The sequence below is a fragment of the Oncorhynchus keta genome, chromosome 28 (assembly GCF_023373465.1).
Source record: "Oncorhynchus keta strain PuntledgeMale-10-30-2019 chromosome 28, Oket_V2, whole genome shotgun sequence".
Taxonomy (NCBI): Eukaryota; Metazoa; Chordata; class Actinopteri; order Salmoniformes; family Salmonidae; genus Oncorhynchus; species Oncorhynchus keta.
In genome coordinates, this window is record NC_068448.1 from 20,790,117 (window position 1) to 20,805,795 (window position 15,679).

At 43.2% G+C, this 15,679-nt stretch overlaps 1 pseudogene; it reads left to right on the top strand.

Moving 5' to 3' along the window:
- The first annotated feature begins 2,875 nt into the window (after positions 1 to 2,875).
- Positions 2,876 to 14,460, top strand: LOC118360390 (LETM1 domain-containing protein 1-like; annotated as a pseudogene).
- Positions 14,461 to 15,679: the final 1,219 nt, after the last annotated feature.

A 15,679-nucleotide genomic window follows, 5' to 3' on the forward strand; every position in this document is an offset into this window, starting at 1 on the left:
GCCATTGCGCATGGTGATCTTAGGTTTGTGTGCGGCTGCTCAGCCATGGAAAGCTATTTCATGAAGCTCCCGACGAACAGTTATTTTGCTGACGTTGCTTCCAGAGGCAGTTTGGAGTATTGCAACCGAGAACAGATGATTTTTACGCGCTTTAGCACTCGGTGGTCCCGTTCTGTGAGCTTGTGTGGCCTACCATGTTGAGGCTGAGCCACCTCTCGAGCAAGGTATTGACAACTCATTCAAAACTTTATATAAATGTATCTTAATGTTGTGTAGTCATTGTCAAGCCACTGTTTTGTGGCACTTCTCTTAACAGTCCTATCTTGGCAAATCTTTGGTAACGCCCAACCAAAGATACTGACAACAACATAGGGCAAGTAAGCACTAGCCTGGTTCCAGATCTGTCCAAGTGCTGTCACAGCTGACTTGCCATTTCTAGATGTTTGGCACGACAACCATCATGGGAGCAGTTGGTAAAAAATACTGGTCAAACAGTTGCATCCTCTACTGACAGAATGAGGTCAATATCATTCCAGGATACCCGGGCCAGGTCGATTAGAAAGGCCTGCTCGCTGAAGTGTTTTAGGGAGCGTTTGACAGTGATGAGGGGTGGATGCTACCTTTCCAAAAAGTCAGTTCGTCAAATGTCTGCCCTGTTAGAGCTGCTCCTGTCAACTGTGCAAGTGCTGTTATTGTGAAGGGAAAACGTCTAGGAGCAACAACGGCTCACCCTCCATGTGGTAGTTCACACAAGCTCACAGAACTGGACCGCCGAAGCACGTAAAAATAATCTGTTCTCGGTTGCAACACTCACTACAGAGTTCCAAACTGCCTCTGGAAGCAACGTCTGCACAATAACTATTTGTTAGGAGCTTCATGAAGTGGGTTTCCATGGCCGAGCATCCACACAAAAGCATAAGATCACAGTGCGCAATGCCAAGTGTCGCTGGCTGGAGTGGTGTAAAGTTTGCTGCCATTGGACTCTGGAGCAGTGGAAACAGGTTATCTGGAGTGATGAATCAAGCTTCATCAAATCACATTTTATTGGTCACATACACATATTTAGCAGATGTTATTGCAGGTGTAGTAAAATGCTTGTGTTCCTAGCGCCAATCGTGCAGTAATATCTAACACTTCACAACAATACATACAAATCTAAAGTAAAAGAATGTAGTTAAGAAATATTACGAGGGGCAATGTCGGAGTGGCATTGACTAAAATACAGTATATACATATGAAATTAGTAAAGCAGTATGTAAACATTGTTAAAGTAACTAGTAGTATATGATAGCCTCCTTGCAGCATGCCTAAGGCACATTCACTCAGATAAGCAGAGACCCTGGGCATCTTTCTTTTGGTGTTTTTCAGAGTCCGTAGAAAGGCCTCTTTCGTGTCCTAAGTTTTCAGAACTGTGACCTTAATTGCCCACCGTCTGTAGGCTGTTAGTGTCTTAACGACCGTTCCACAGGTGCATGTTCATTGTTTATGGTTCATTGAACAAGCATGGGAAACAGTGTTAAACCCTTTACAATGAAGATCTGTGAAGTTATTTGGATTTTTACGAATTATCTTTGAAAGACAGGGTCCTGAAAAAGGGACGTTTCTCTTTTTTGCTGAGTTTATATATGCATGTAAGTCGCTCTGGATAAGAGCGTCTGCTAAATGACTTAAATGTAAATGTAAATGTAAATAGTTGACAGACGAATCTGGGTTTGGACGATGCCAGGAGAACGCTAACTACCCCTATGCGTAGGGTCTGTTTTTCATGGTTCGGCCTAGGCCCCTTAGTTCCAATGAAGGGAAATCTTAACGCTGCAGCATACAATAACATTCTAGACCAGCCTTTGTTAAAGTATCGGTCGCGACCCAACGTCTGTCGCGACGTGTCAGAATACATTTAATTGCCTAATTAATTACTGGAATGATTTGGCATCTGCGCTCTCTGCTTAGCAGCGGTCTCAGCTCAGTTTGGCAGCTGCGCGAGTGGGAGATGCCCTTGTGCTTCGAGGTTTACCAGATCCATTTTCTGCAGTTTTCTTGAAGATCACTCCGCGACACACTCGATGCAGCGCTGTCGTTCAGCTGCAGATCATGCGCTTTCAGCCACTGACTTGTCATTCCCACTCTCCATCACTCATCAAATGGACTTTAATTTTTTTAATTTAGTATTATAAATCGAATGGCGTTATGTTAGCCACGAATTCTGACTGAGCTCGATTGTAATGAAACGCAACGATGAGTTTCTCGCTTTCATATAAACTTTGAGAAATAACGAGGTGCGCCCACAATGTGGGTGGGGAAGAATTTAGTAATGAGTATCTCAAAACGAACAAATTAATAAAAACGACACGTCCTGACCTAATATCCACAGCATATTGCTAAACCCAGGGAATACTTTCAGAACAGGGCAGAATGCTTCAGTTAACATTGGAAAACTAGTGGAAAACAAAGTCAGCTAGCAAGGCATTGTCATTTTATAACCGGTGATAAGCAGAAATAAGGGAGTACTATCTCTCATAGTAGTAGATATGAGTTTCTCTTTCCATCAGTCCCCAGGACTTGTACACAACTAATAGCTAGCATTAGCCAAAGCAACCTAGCTAGCTACTGATGCAATCCCCGGTAACTGTACAGATGGAAAATGAGGCCTGCTGTACATCTTACTGTAGAAATTGTTAAACTAGTCTAGGTTGGAACTGTTGCAGTTTTAAAATAAAAAAATACTACTTTTTATTCTGAACTGGAATAAACTGATTGAAGCAAGATGTTTTTTGAGACCAACACAGTTCTGGGTTGCTCATCTGCAGCAGGAAGCGATCTCCTGCCTGACCGAGAAAGCAGTAGATGTTCAGATCCAGTTTGGCACCACATACCTATGCAAGTCAGGGTTCTCAAGTACAGAAAGAGTTTCAAGGCTGAGCATCACCTCAGTATTGTACTGTCAAAAACTGATCCCAGAATAGAAATGCTTGTTGAAAACTTAAACCAGCCACACACCTCACATTAGGACTGTGTGTGTGTTTTGTTCTCCATCTGTGTGATGTGATCAATCAGTTTATTTCAGTACAGAATAAAAACATATATATTGTATTTTTACAGCAACAGTTCCATCTCTTTCAACAATAATTTCTACAGTACTGTACTGTTAGTACAACCCTATCAAAAAGCCTGTGTGTGTGTTCTGTTATTCATCTGTGTGATGTGATCAATCAGTTTATTCCTGTTCAGAATGGAAATTGCTTGTATTTTAACAGCAACAGTTCCAACCGAGACAGGTATGTAAGTGTTTTTAATGGGGGAATTAAACATGAATAGATATTTCATTATTTGTTTTTGTCTATATTGCATTTGTGTGTAAGGGAAATGAACTGTACTGATATTTACATATAGTCATTTTCCTAAGCTTGGTTGCCATATTTTCCTATGCTTGGGTGCCATATTTTCCTATGCTTGGGTGCCATATTTTCCTGTGCTTAGGTGCCAGGAAAACACATTTCTAATTTGGGTCCCAGGCTGAAAAGGTTTGAGAACCCCTGTTCTAGACTATTCTGTGCTTCCAACTTTGTGACAACAGTTTGGGGAAGGCCCTTTCCTGTTTCAGCATGACATTGCCCCTGTGCACAAAGTGGGGTCCATACAGAAATGGTTTGACGAGATCGGTGTGGAATAACTTGACTGGCCTGCCTGCACAGAGCCTTGACCTCACCCCATCAAACACCTTTGGGATAAATTGGAACGCCGATTGCGAACCAGGCCTAATTGCACGACCTCACTAATGCTCTTATGGCAGAAGGGAAGCAAGTCCCCACAGCAAGGTTCCAACATCTAGTGGAAAGCCTTCACAGAAGAGGAGGCTGTTATAGCAGCAAAGGAGGGACCAACTCCATATTAATGCCCATCATTTTGGAATCAGATGTACGACAAGCAGGTGTCCACATACGTTTGTTTATGTAATGTACTTTCATTACCATTTTTTTGTGTCTTTTAGACTGCGGCTGTATAGACACTGCTCATCCTCCAAATCCAGGCTAGGGAATGGCCAGCAAGTTGTGTCCAAGCTTCAAAGGGTCCATGCCAAATATGAGCACTTCCTCCAAAGACGTTCCTCGCTTTTATGTTCTCTATAGCACTTTTACGAAAGGTAAAAACTATGCTCGCCACAGCACCATGTTAAACTCTCATAAGTGGGTACATAAATTGTGTTGTTTCGTCATCAAGCCTTTGTTTGGCATCTCTATTTATACAGATCTACCATACTGTAGCAAAATGATTTGGATTCGGTCAACCAATAAGACTTCACGTTTGAAGGCAAAAGAAACACAAAGATGTAGCCTAGTTAATTTGGCTTCTGGCAGCTTCTGTGCTGCCATTACAATGAAGCCATCTTTTGTATTACCATTCTTCAGGATTTCGGCTCTTTTTCCAAGATGCCAAAGAGGTGAAGGTGATAAAAACAAGGATGCTCACCAACAGTGTCAAAGTCCAGGACTTAACCTATCGTGATATGGAGAAACTCGGGCAGGTCGGTGGAGGCTAGGGCATACACTTGAATAACAAGGAAAGTTCTTATGTGGTTAGCAGTCTTTCTTTATAATCTGCCTATTAGTAGTAGTATTAATAGTATTGTCTGAAAAGTTCTCCTTAGTATGTAAATGGTAACTTTTTCGATGTTTGTTTTTCTCAGTTTCGCAGAGACATGATTAAAGCCATTCCGCTGCTTTTAATTTCTATTCCTCCATTTGCCAACTATCTGGTGTTTGTCCTAATGTGAGTTCACTTAAGTCATCAACATCCTCCTCTTGACTCATATTCAGTTAGCAAATATCTTAATGATCAATTAAATGGCAGTTAAAAGGTCAAATAATTGTGCATTTATGCCCTCAATGATAATACATTGTGCCCCCCCTACAATGTATTGAAACCCTCTTTGTTCATGTGTCATGTTTCTTCTCTCTGCTTCCCTCTCCTTTTTACGACCAGGTACCTTTTCCCCCGCCAGCTCCTGATCCGCCACTTCTGGACCCGCCAGCAGCAGACAGAGTTCCAGGAAGTGAACCATTCCCACAGGGTCCAACACCACTGGGCAGTGGTGAAGGGGCTTGAGAGTGCAGGTTCACATGTCAAAGACAGCCGCCTACTAGACCTCTGCCACAAGGTGGGTGAATGATCCAGAACAATTAAACCACTCCCTTGCATATATATATATATATATATATATATATATACTGCTCAAAAAAATGAAGGGAACACTTAAACAACACAATGTAACTCCAAGTCAATCACACTTCTGTGAAACCAAACTGTCCACTTAGGAAGCAACATTGATTGTCAATACATTTCACTTGCTGTTGTGCAAATGGAATAGACAACAGGTAGAAATTATAGGCAATTAGCAAGACACCCCCAATAAAGGAGTGGTTCTGCAGGTGGTGACCACAGACCACTTCTCAGTTCCTATGCTTCCTGGCTGATGTTTTGGTCACTTTTGAATGCTGGCGGCGCTTTCACTCTAGTGGTAGCATGAGACTGAGTCTACAACCCACACAAGTGTCTCAGGTAGTGCAGCTCATCCAGGATGGCACATCAATGCGAGCTGTGGCAAGAAGGTTTGCTGTGTCTGTCAGCGTAGTGTCCAGAGCATGGAGGCGCTACCAGGAGACAGGCCAGTACATCAGGAGACGTTGAGGAGGCGGTAGGAGGGCAACAACCTAGCAGCAGGACCGCTACCTCTGCCTGTGTGCAAGGAGGAGCAGGAGGAGCACTGCCAGAGCCCTGCAAAATGACCTCCAGCAGGCCACAAATGTGCATGTGTCTGCTCAAACGGTCAGAAACAGACTCCATGAGGGTGGTATGAGGGCCCGACGTCCACAGGTGGGGGTTGTGCTTACAGCCCAACACCGTGCAGGACGTTTGGCATTTGCCAGAGAACACCAAGATTGGCAAATTCACCATTGGCGCCCTGTGCTCTTCACAGATGAAAGCAGGTTCACACTGAGCACATGTGACAGTCTGGAGACGCCGTGGAGAACGTTCTGCTGCCTGCAACATCCTCCAGCATGACCGGTTTGGCGGTGGGTCAGTCATGGTGTGGGGTGGCATTTCTTTGGGGGGCCGCACAGCCCTCCATGTGCTCGCCAGAGGTAGCCTGACTGCCATTAGGTACCGAGATGAGATCCTCAGACCCCTTGTGAGACCATATGCTGGTGCGGTGGGCCATGGGTTCCTCCTAATGCAAGACAATGTTAGACCTCATGTGGCTGGAGTGTGTCAGCAGTTCCTGCAAGAGGAAGGCATTGATGCTATGGACTGGCCCGCCCGTTCCCCAGACCTGAATCCAATTGAGCGCATCTGGGACATCATGTCTCGCTCCATCCACCAATGCCACTTTGCACCACAGACTGTCCAGGAGTTGGCGGATACTTTAGTCCAGGTCTGGGAGGAGATCCCTCAGGAGACCATCCGCCACCTCATCAGGAGCATGCCCAGGCGTTGTAGGGAGGTCATACAGGCACGTGGAGGCCACACACACTACTGAGCCTCATTTTGACATTACATCAAAGTTGGATCAGCCTGTAGTGTGGTTTTCCGCTTTAATTTTGAGAGTGACTCCAAATCCAGACCTCCATGGGTTGATACATTTGATCTCCATTGAAAATTTGGGTGATTTTGTAGTCAGCACATTCAACTATGTAAAATCTGAGATCCAGGCAATTCGAGACTTGTTTTCTGGACCTCCCCTGGGTATCAAGAGAATGAACGCAGATCAGATGGTCAGTGCTTCCTTTTATTCAGAAATTTCCTGAGTTTACGGAATGGATATCAGACCTACTGGATTTGCCTCATCAGAAAACACAACATACAAGTGAGCTCAAAGTATTAGGACAGTGACACTTTTGTTGGGGCTCTGTACTCTAATACTTTGGATTTGAAATAATACAATGACTGAGGTTAAAGTTTCGACTGTCAGATTTAATTTGAAGGTATTTTCATCCATACTGGGTGAACCGTTTTAGAAATTACAACCCTTTTGGAACATACTAAGTCCCCCCATTGTAGGAGGCCAAAATTATTGGGGAAAATTCACTTCTATGTATAAAGTAGTAAAACATTTAGTATTTGGTCCCATATTCATAGCACATAAAGACTACATCATGGTAAGTAATTTAAAAGTCACTGTAAATAAGAATATAATGTTTCTAAACACTTCTACATTGAACTTTTTACTACAAGTGAATTTGTCACAATACTTTTGGTACCATAAAATGGGGGGGGGACTATGTACAAAAAGTGCTGGAATTTCTAAACGATTCACTCATGTGGATGAAAATACCATCCAGTTAAAAGCTAACAGTCTGCACTTTAATCTCAGTCATTGTATAATTTCAAATCCAAAAAGTGCTGGAGTACAGAGCCAAAACAACAAATAATATAACACTGTCCCAATACTTTGAGCTCACTGTAAGCCTCTGTCTCCAGAGGCAACTCTGTCCCCTGTTCTTCCCGACTCCCAACTCCCATGATTGCCACTCGACTGAACAGCCACGGCATAGAGCTACTACAGCTGGACCGTGCTCTCAACAGACATGGCCTGCACCAGTTGGATGACTCAGAGCTGAGACAGGTCAGTGCACATCACTGGACCTCATTCTTAAGATCTACATGTAATCGGATTCATACAGTGCATTCAGATAGTATTGAGACCCCTTCCCCTTTCCACATTTTGTTATGTTACAGCCTTATTCTAAAAAGGATTACATTCATTTTTCAAAAAATCTACACACAATACACCACAATGACAAAGCAAAACAGGTTTGTATACATTTTTGCATATTTATTAAAACATGTAAATAAGGTGTTTTATTAAGTATTCAGACCCTATGCTATGAGACTCGAATTTGAGATCAGGTACATCCTGTTTCCATTGATCATCCTTGATGTTTCTACAACTTGATTGGAGTCTTCAATTGATTGGACATTATTTGGAAAGGCACATCTCTGTCTATATAAAAAGGTCCGCTTGGCCTGAATGCCAAGCGTCACATCTGGAGGAAACCTGGCACCATCCCTACGGTGAAGCATGGTGGTGGCAGCATCATGCTGTGAGAATGTTTTTCAGTGGCATGGACAGAGACCAGTCAAGCTCGAAGGAAAGATGAATGGAGCAAAGTACAGCGTGATCCATGATGAAAACCTGCTCCAGAGCACTCAGGACCTTAGACTGGGGCAAAGGTTCACCTTCCAACAGGACAACAACCCTAAGCACACAGCCAAGACAAAGCAGGAGTGGCTTTGGGACAAGTCTATGGATGTCCTTGAGTGGCCCAGCCAGAGCCTGGACTTGAACCCGATCAAACATCTCTGGAGGGACCTGAAAATAGCTGTGCAGCAACGCTCCCCGTTCAACCTGACAGAGCTTGAGGATCTGTAGAAAATAATGGGAGAAACTCCCCAAATACAGGTGGCCCAAACTTGTAGCGTCATACCCAAGAAGACTCAAGGCTGTAATCGCTGCCAAAGGTGCTTCAATAAAGTACTGAGTAAAGGGTCTGAATAAATGTGATCAGTTATTTTTATAAATTTTTATACATTTGCACAAATGAAAAAAGTAATTATGGGGTATTGTGTGTAGATTGAAGGGGGGAAAACACATGTAAACCATTTTAGAATACGGCTGTAACGTAATACAATGTGGAAAAAGTCAAGGGTGGCGGTCACAATGTCACCTGTGAGGTTCAAGTCAGTCTGTCGGTCTCACAGTAATTATCAAACACATTTAGCATGTCCTGGCTTCCACACAGAGCCTACAAGCCACTGATGCAGACCTTTGGAACATCTATATTTAAAAAGTCTAATAAATCCATGTAATATAGCCTACACCTTCACAATAAATCTGTCATTTATTTTGCAGGTCTAAAGTAGCATGATATAAAGAATGTAGTACATTTCAGAATAGCATACTCTGAGTTGTCCTTATGTTTGGTCCTGATCTGGCTATACCAAATAACTGTGGGCTATACTAGTTCACTTAGCAGACAAGATTTGCTTAGAATTCCGTAGCATTTTATATTATGAAGAATACAATTGAACAAAGCTGAATAAAATAAAGGATATTTTCTCCAAACGATTTGAGGGAGTGTGGCTATTCTGTTGAATGGTGTGGTGGAAATTTCAATTAAAAACAGATATTCCTGCATAATTTAGAGTTTAACTTTAGTTCTACAAACGTTGGGCTATAAGTTTTGATTTTTAATACATTGTACGGCTGCATGATGTGACTAATGATGATGATGATTAGAAAAAAGTCACTTGAATTGCATGAGCTCTGCTTTCTTTTTTGAGCAGACTATACACACGTCATAAGTCTCTCATTCCCAATTTGACAAGCACTTGATAATGCCTTAAATGATGGAGGCATCCCCTTTGTGTGGCCGTAATCCACCCCCAAAAAATCCATGCCTTTTGCAGGCGGGGGCCATTGTGCCCTTGGCCCAGAGTGCTGCATTGCGCTATTATTCCTGAGTGGTGCGCGCCTCGAAGCGCCGCTCACTCACATGGCTCTCCATCACGTGATCAGGTCTCTCTCACAGGCTACAGGTGAAGACAGACAGATCCGGGACACCACTGCACGCATCCTTATCCAATTCCAAGGAGCATAGTGAAGATATTGGAAGAACTGTCCACATTTACTTTGTCAGCCAACAAGATAAGTAGGCCTAACGAACAGCAAAATCACTAGCCAATATGAATCTATCCTCCATAGTACAAAAGTCTATCTATTCAAATCAAATTTGATTTGTCACATACACATGGTTAGCAGATGTTAATGCGAGGATAGCGAAATGCTTGTGCTTCTAGTTCCGACAATGCAGTAATAACCAACAAGTAATCTAACTAACAATTCCAAAACTACTGTCTTATACACAGTGTAAGGGGATAAAGAATATGTACATAAGGATATATGAATGAGTGATGGTACAGGGCAGCATACAGTAGATGGTATCGAGTACAGTATATACATATGAGATGAGTATGTAGACAAAGTGGCATAGTTAAAGTGGCTAGTGATACATGTATTACATAAGGATGCAGTCGATGATACAGAGTACAGTATATACGTATGCATATGAGATGAATAATGTAGGGTAAGTAACATTATATAAGGTAGCATTTTTTAAAGTGGCTAGTGATATATTTACATCATTTACCATCAATTCCCATTATTAAAGTGGCTGGAGTTGGGTCAGTGTCAATGTCAGTGTGTTGGCAGCAGCCACTCAATGTTAGTGGTGGCTGTTTAACAGTCTGATGGCCTTGAGATAGAAGCTGTTTTTCAGTCTTTCGGTCCCAGCTTTGATGCACCTGTACTGACCTCGCCTTCTGGATGATAGCGGGGTGAACAGGCAGTGGCTCGGGTGGTTGATGTCCTTGATGATCTTTATGGCCTTCCTGTAACATCGGGTGGTGTAGGTGTCCTGGAGGGCAGGTAGTTTGCCCCCGGTGATGCGTTGTGCAGACCTCACTACCCTCTGGAGAGCCTTACGGTTGAGGGCGGAGCAGTTGCCGTACCAGGCGGTGATACAGCCCGCCAGGATGCTCTCGATTGTGCATCTGTAGAAGTTTGTGAGTGCTTTTGGTGACAAGCCGAATTTCTTCAGCCTCCTGAGGTTGAAGAGGCGCTGCTGCGCCTTCTTCACGACACTGTCTGTGAGTGGACCAATTCAGTTTGTCTGTGATGTGTATGCCGAGGAACTTAAAACTTGCTACCCTCTCCACTACTGTTCCATCGATGTGGATATGGGGGTGTTCCCTCTGCTGTTTCCTGAAGTGTTGAGGATCAGCGGGGAGATGTTGTTGCCTACCCTCACCACCTGGGGGCGGCCCGACAGGAAGTCCAGTACCCAGTTGCACAGGGCGGGGTCGAGACCCAGGGTCTCGAGCTTGATGACGAGCTTGGAGGGTACTATGGTGTTGAATGCCGAGCTGTAGTCGATGAACAGCATTCTCACATAGGTATTCCTCTTGTCCAGATGGGTTAGGGCAGTGTGCAGTGTGGTTGAGATTGCATCGTCTGTGGACCTATTTGGGCGTTAAGCAAATTGGAGTGGGTCTAGGGTGTCAGGTAGGGTGGAGGTGATATGGTCCTTGACTAGTCTCTCAAAGCACTTCATGATGACGGAAGTGAGTGCTACGGGGCGGTAGTCGTTTAGCTCAGTTACTTTAGCTTTCTTGGGAACAGGAACAATTGATTGAATATGTCCGTAAACACACCGGCCAGCTGGTCTGCGCATGCTCTGAGGGCGCGGCTGGGGATGCCGTCTGGGCCTGCAGCCTTGCGAGGGTTAACACGTTTAAATGTCTTACTCACCTCGGCTGCAGTGAAGGAGAGACCGCATGTTTCCGTTGCAGGCCGTGTCAGTGGCACTATATTGTCCTCAAAGCGGGCAAAAAAAGTTATTTAGTCTGCCTGTGAGCAAGACATCCTGGTCCGTGACTGGGCTGGGTTTCTTCTTGTAGTCCGTGATTGACTGTAGACCCTGCCACATGCCTCTAGTGTCTGAGCCGTTGAATTGAGATTCTACTTTGTCTCTGTACTGACGCTTAGCTTGTTTGATAGCCTTGCGGAGGGAATAGCTGCACTGTTTGTATTCGGTCATGTTACCAGACACCTTGCCCTGATTAAAAGCAGTGGTTCGCGCTTTCAGTTTCACGCAAATGCTGCCATCAATCCACGGTTTCTGGTTAGGGAATGTTTTTATCGTTGCTATGGGAACGACATCTTCAACGCACGTTCTAATGAACTCGCACACCGAATCAGCGTATTCGTCAATATTGTTATCTGACGCAATACGAAACATGTCCCAGTCCACGTGATGGAAGCAGTCTTGGAGTGTGGAGTCAGCTTGGTCGGACCAGCGTTGGACAGACCTCAGCGTGGGAGCCTCTTGTTTAAGTTTCTGTCTGTAGGCAGGGATCAACAAAATGGAGTCGTGGTCAGCTTTTCCGAAAGGGGGGCGGGGCAGGGCCTTATATGCGTCACGGAAGTTAGAGTAACAATGATCCAAGGTTTTACCACCCCTGGTTGCGCAATCGATATGCTGATAAAATGTAGGGAGTCTTGTTTTCAGATTAGCTTTGTTAAAATCCCCAGCTACAATGAATGCAGCCTCCGGATAAATGGTTTCCAGTTTGCAAAGAGTTAAATAAAGTTTGTTCAGAGCCATCGATGTGTCTGCTTGGGGGGGGATATATACGGCTGTGATTATAATCGAAGAGAATTCTCTTGGTAGATAATGCGGTCTACATTTGATTGTGAGGAATTCTACATCAGGTGAACAGAAGGATTTGAGTTCCTGTATGTTTCTTTCATCACACCATGTCTCGTTAGTCATGAGGCATACGCCCCCGCCACTCTTCTTACCAGAAAGATGTTTGTTTCTGTCGGCGCGATGCGTGGAGAAACCCGTTGGCTGCACCGCCCCGGATAGCGTCTCTCCAGTGAGCCATGTTTCCGTGACGCAGAGAACGTTACAGTCTCTGATGTCCCTCTGGAATGCTACCCTTGCTCGGATTTCATCAACCTTGTTGTCAAGAGACTGGACATTGCAAAAAGAATGCTAGGGAGTGGTGCACGATGTGCCCGTGTCCGGAGTCTGACCAGAAGACCGCTACATTTCCCTCTCTTACGAAGTCGTTTTTTGGGGTCGCTGCATGGAATCAATTCCGTTGACCTGTTTGTAAGGCAGAACACAGGATCCGCGTCGCGGAAAACATATTCTTGGTCGTACTGATGGTGAGTTGACGCTGATCTTATATTCAGTAGTTCTTCTCGACTGTATGTAATGAAACCTAAGATGACCTGGGGTACTAATGTAAGAAATAACACGTAAACAAAAAACTGCATAGTTTCCTAGGAACGCGAAGCGAGGCGGCCATCTCTGTCGGCGCCGGAAGTTTTGTTTCTGTGCGAGATAAATATTCCAAACCGTCTGGGACAGTTGTGGGATGCGATCCCAAATTAATACAACCACTAGCATCAAACTTTTTAAGCAATGTGGCTGACGCAACAGATCAGAACATTAAAACTTAGGCTATTTCTTCACTTTATAAGCACAGCAATGCACACATGGCACTAGGCTATAAGCGTGAATGTTCCATTGGAAAACACCATAAATGCAATTATGCATGTAATTATTTTATTATAAAAAAGGGTACATTTATGGTGAAAATAATCTTCCCCAAACTTGAAACTCGCGTACTGCTTATGTATGCCAGTCAGGCTCTATGCCCCTTGTAAAGCAGATTAAATGTGCCTAATTTTAAAGTAATTTTGGCCACTTTAGTTTTGATAACCTTATCAAAACATATAGGCCTATGGGCTAGGTTACATGAAATGTGTGACTGATTTTTTTAAAAAGTTGCAAAAAGGCATCGTTTCTTATGCTGGGCGTCATTCACAAGTGATAGGCTAATATTGTCATCAGACCCATCAGACTGTTCTTGATTTAATCTTGTCTTTACATATACTAAATAATGTGAAATTTTGATTTTAGAATGGACCATTATCATGCACCAGTCTCGAAACAGGGGCATGGGGAAAAAAATACATGTCATCTATGCACTTAGAGCGAACGGAAGAAGCTTTTCCCGTGGTTCATTTTCATGCCAGCCAGGTAGTTAGGCTATACTCCTGTTGTAAACGTAAACAATGTGCTTAATATTAGAGAAGTTGAGAAATAAATAGTATGTCTAGCCTATTAAAAAGCTGATGGGATCCTCTTTTTAGTAGAGGCCATCACTCTGTTTTCTCAGCAATTGCATAGCCTATAGAAATTTTGCGCAATATGAGCTCTAAGAGTTTTAGACTTTTGATTAATTTTGCATTAATGTCAAGTGATTACAGGGACAATAGAGTGCTGAGTACCAGGCAGTTAGCAAGTTTGGTAGGGTACTAATGACCATCAGCAGCATCAGAGCTTGGAGAAGCCTAATTATCGTCACTAAACGGTCACTGGTATTACGGTCAACGTAACAGCCCTAGTCAAAGGGTCTGAATACTTTCAGAATGCACTCTGTCAGCAAAAACCCAAATGGATCAAATACTAGTAATTTGCCACTAGTTAAATTGATAACTCAACCCTGGTCTTGTCAGGCCTGCTGTCAAGGGGCTTGACTCTGGCAGTCTCAGCATCAACCAGTGCCTGGAATGGCTTTCAGTGGCTCCAGTTCTCCTCTCATATGAAAGGGACCTATTCTCTCTCTCTCTCTCTCTGTCTCTCTCCCGACAGTGTTTTTCTTTCTTTGTGGGGAGACCGATGTAAATATGGCTTATTGTCCTCATGCCTCTATGTCCCAGAGTCAGAGGTCTCTCTGCTTGTGCATAGCATGGTCTTGCTCTCTACCAACTACCCAAAGCCCTACCAACATTAACAGGAAGGAACAAGGAGTGATCTGCCACTTCCATTAATTCAGCCATCTCTCACCATGCTGGGCAGGGCAACTTTCCTATAGGCCGTCAACATCTGCAGTCTACCAACGCAATGGAATAAACACCAAACACTCATCTCACTTTTAGGGCAAAGTGATTAGTTGATACATTGAATTTCTGTGGTGATTGTGACAGAAATGTGATAACATTGCAAAGTCTCAAACTGGTCGATAATTTCAGGCTCCAAATCAAATCTTATGTCACGTGCACGCTATACCCCAACATTTTGTTTGAGAAAAATGTCAGTAGAGTTAAATGTGATGGAAACCCTTTACTTTTTTCATTAGTCCACTGTTGATACAGTTCCAAAATGTTTTGCATGTCTGCAGTCAAATTAGCAAGATACAGCGCTAAAGTCAAATCTTTAATTTGACTGCTGACATGAAAAACAACTATCAGTGGACTAATGAAGAAAAAAAATACCAAAATAGTTTGAGGGGAGTAATCTGATTACAATTGGACAGGTAACCAGTAACGAACAGATTACATTTAGAAAGTAACCTACCCAACCCTGTACAGTGGGTTGTAATAAGGTTGCGTTTGACATTGGGGAAAAGAAAAGAGCAACTACTGATAGTAGAGTAGTAAGTGCAATGTTTTATAGAATGTTGCTTTACATTAGCACCTAATGTTGCTTGCCAATGCTGTAGTAAGGTGATACTGGTGAATAATTACTGCAATTCAACAGGCCATTAGACATATTTAAAAATGTTTCAGCTATGATGGCACTTTACTTGTTCAAGCATTGTTTAGTTGATAGGAAATGCATTTCATGTTGGAAATATTGTTAGAACTTTATTCACCAACCAGTGACAAACTGCACAGCTACAGTAAATGGCAAATGTGCCTTGCTGGTGGATGGGTGCAATCCATTTAAAAATGTATGGGATTGCTAGTCCGTCATTTTGAAGTTGCCAATAAGATTCTCAGATAAATATGCAAACTGTTTTGTATTTTTTACAAAATGCATTTGATCTACTTGTTCAACTCCTTTGGGGCTTTGGAATCCATTATCTGGTGTATTAAGGTCATGTTTCTGAAATAAAATGTACCACCTAAAGTACTTGTCAATGTAGACTAATGCTCTTATTTACAGTAAGAACCAGTTGACCTGCACATTGCATGTTCACAAGCATTGTCATCACCAATTATTTAAATAAACCTACAGCCTTGTCCTTGAATGCAAATTTACTG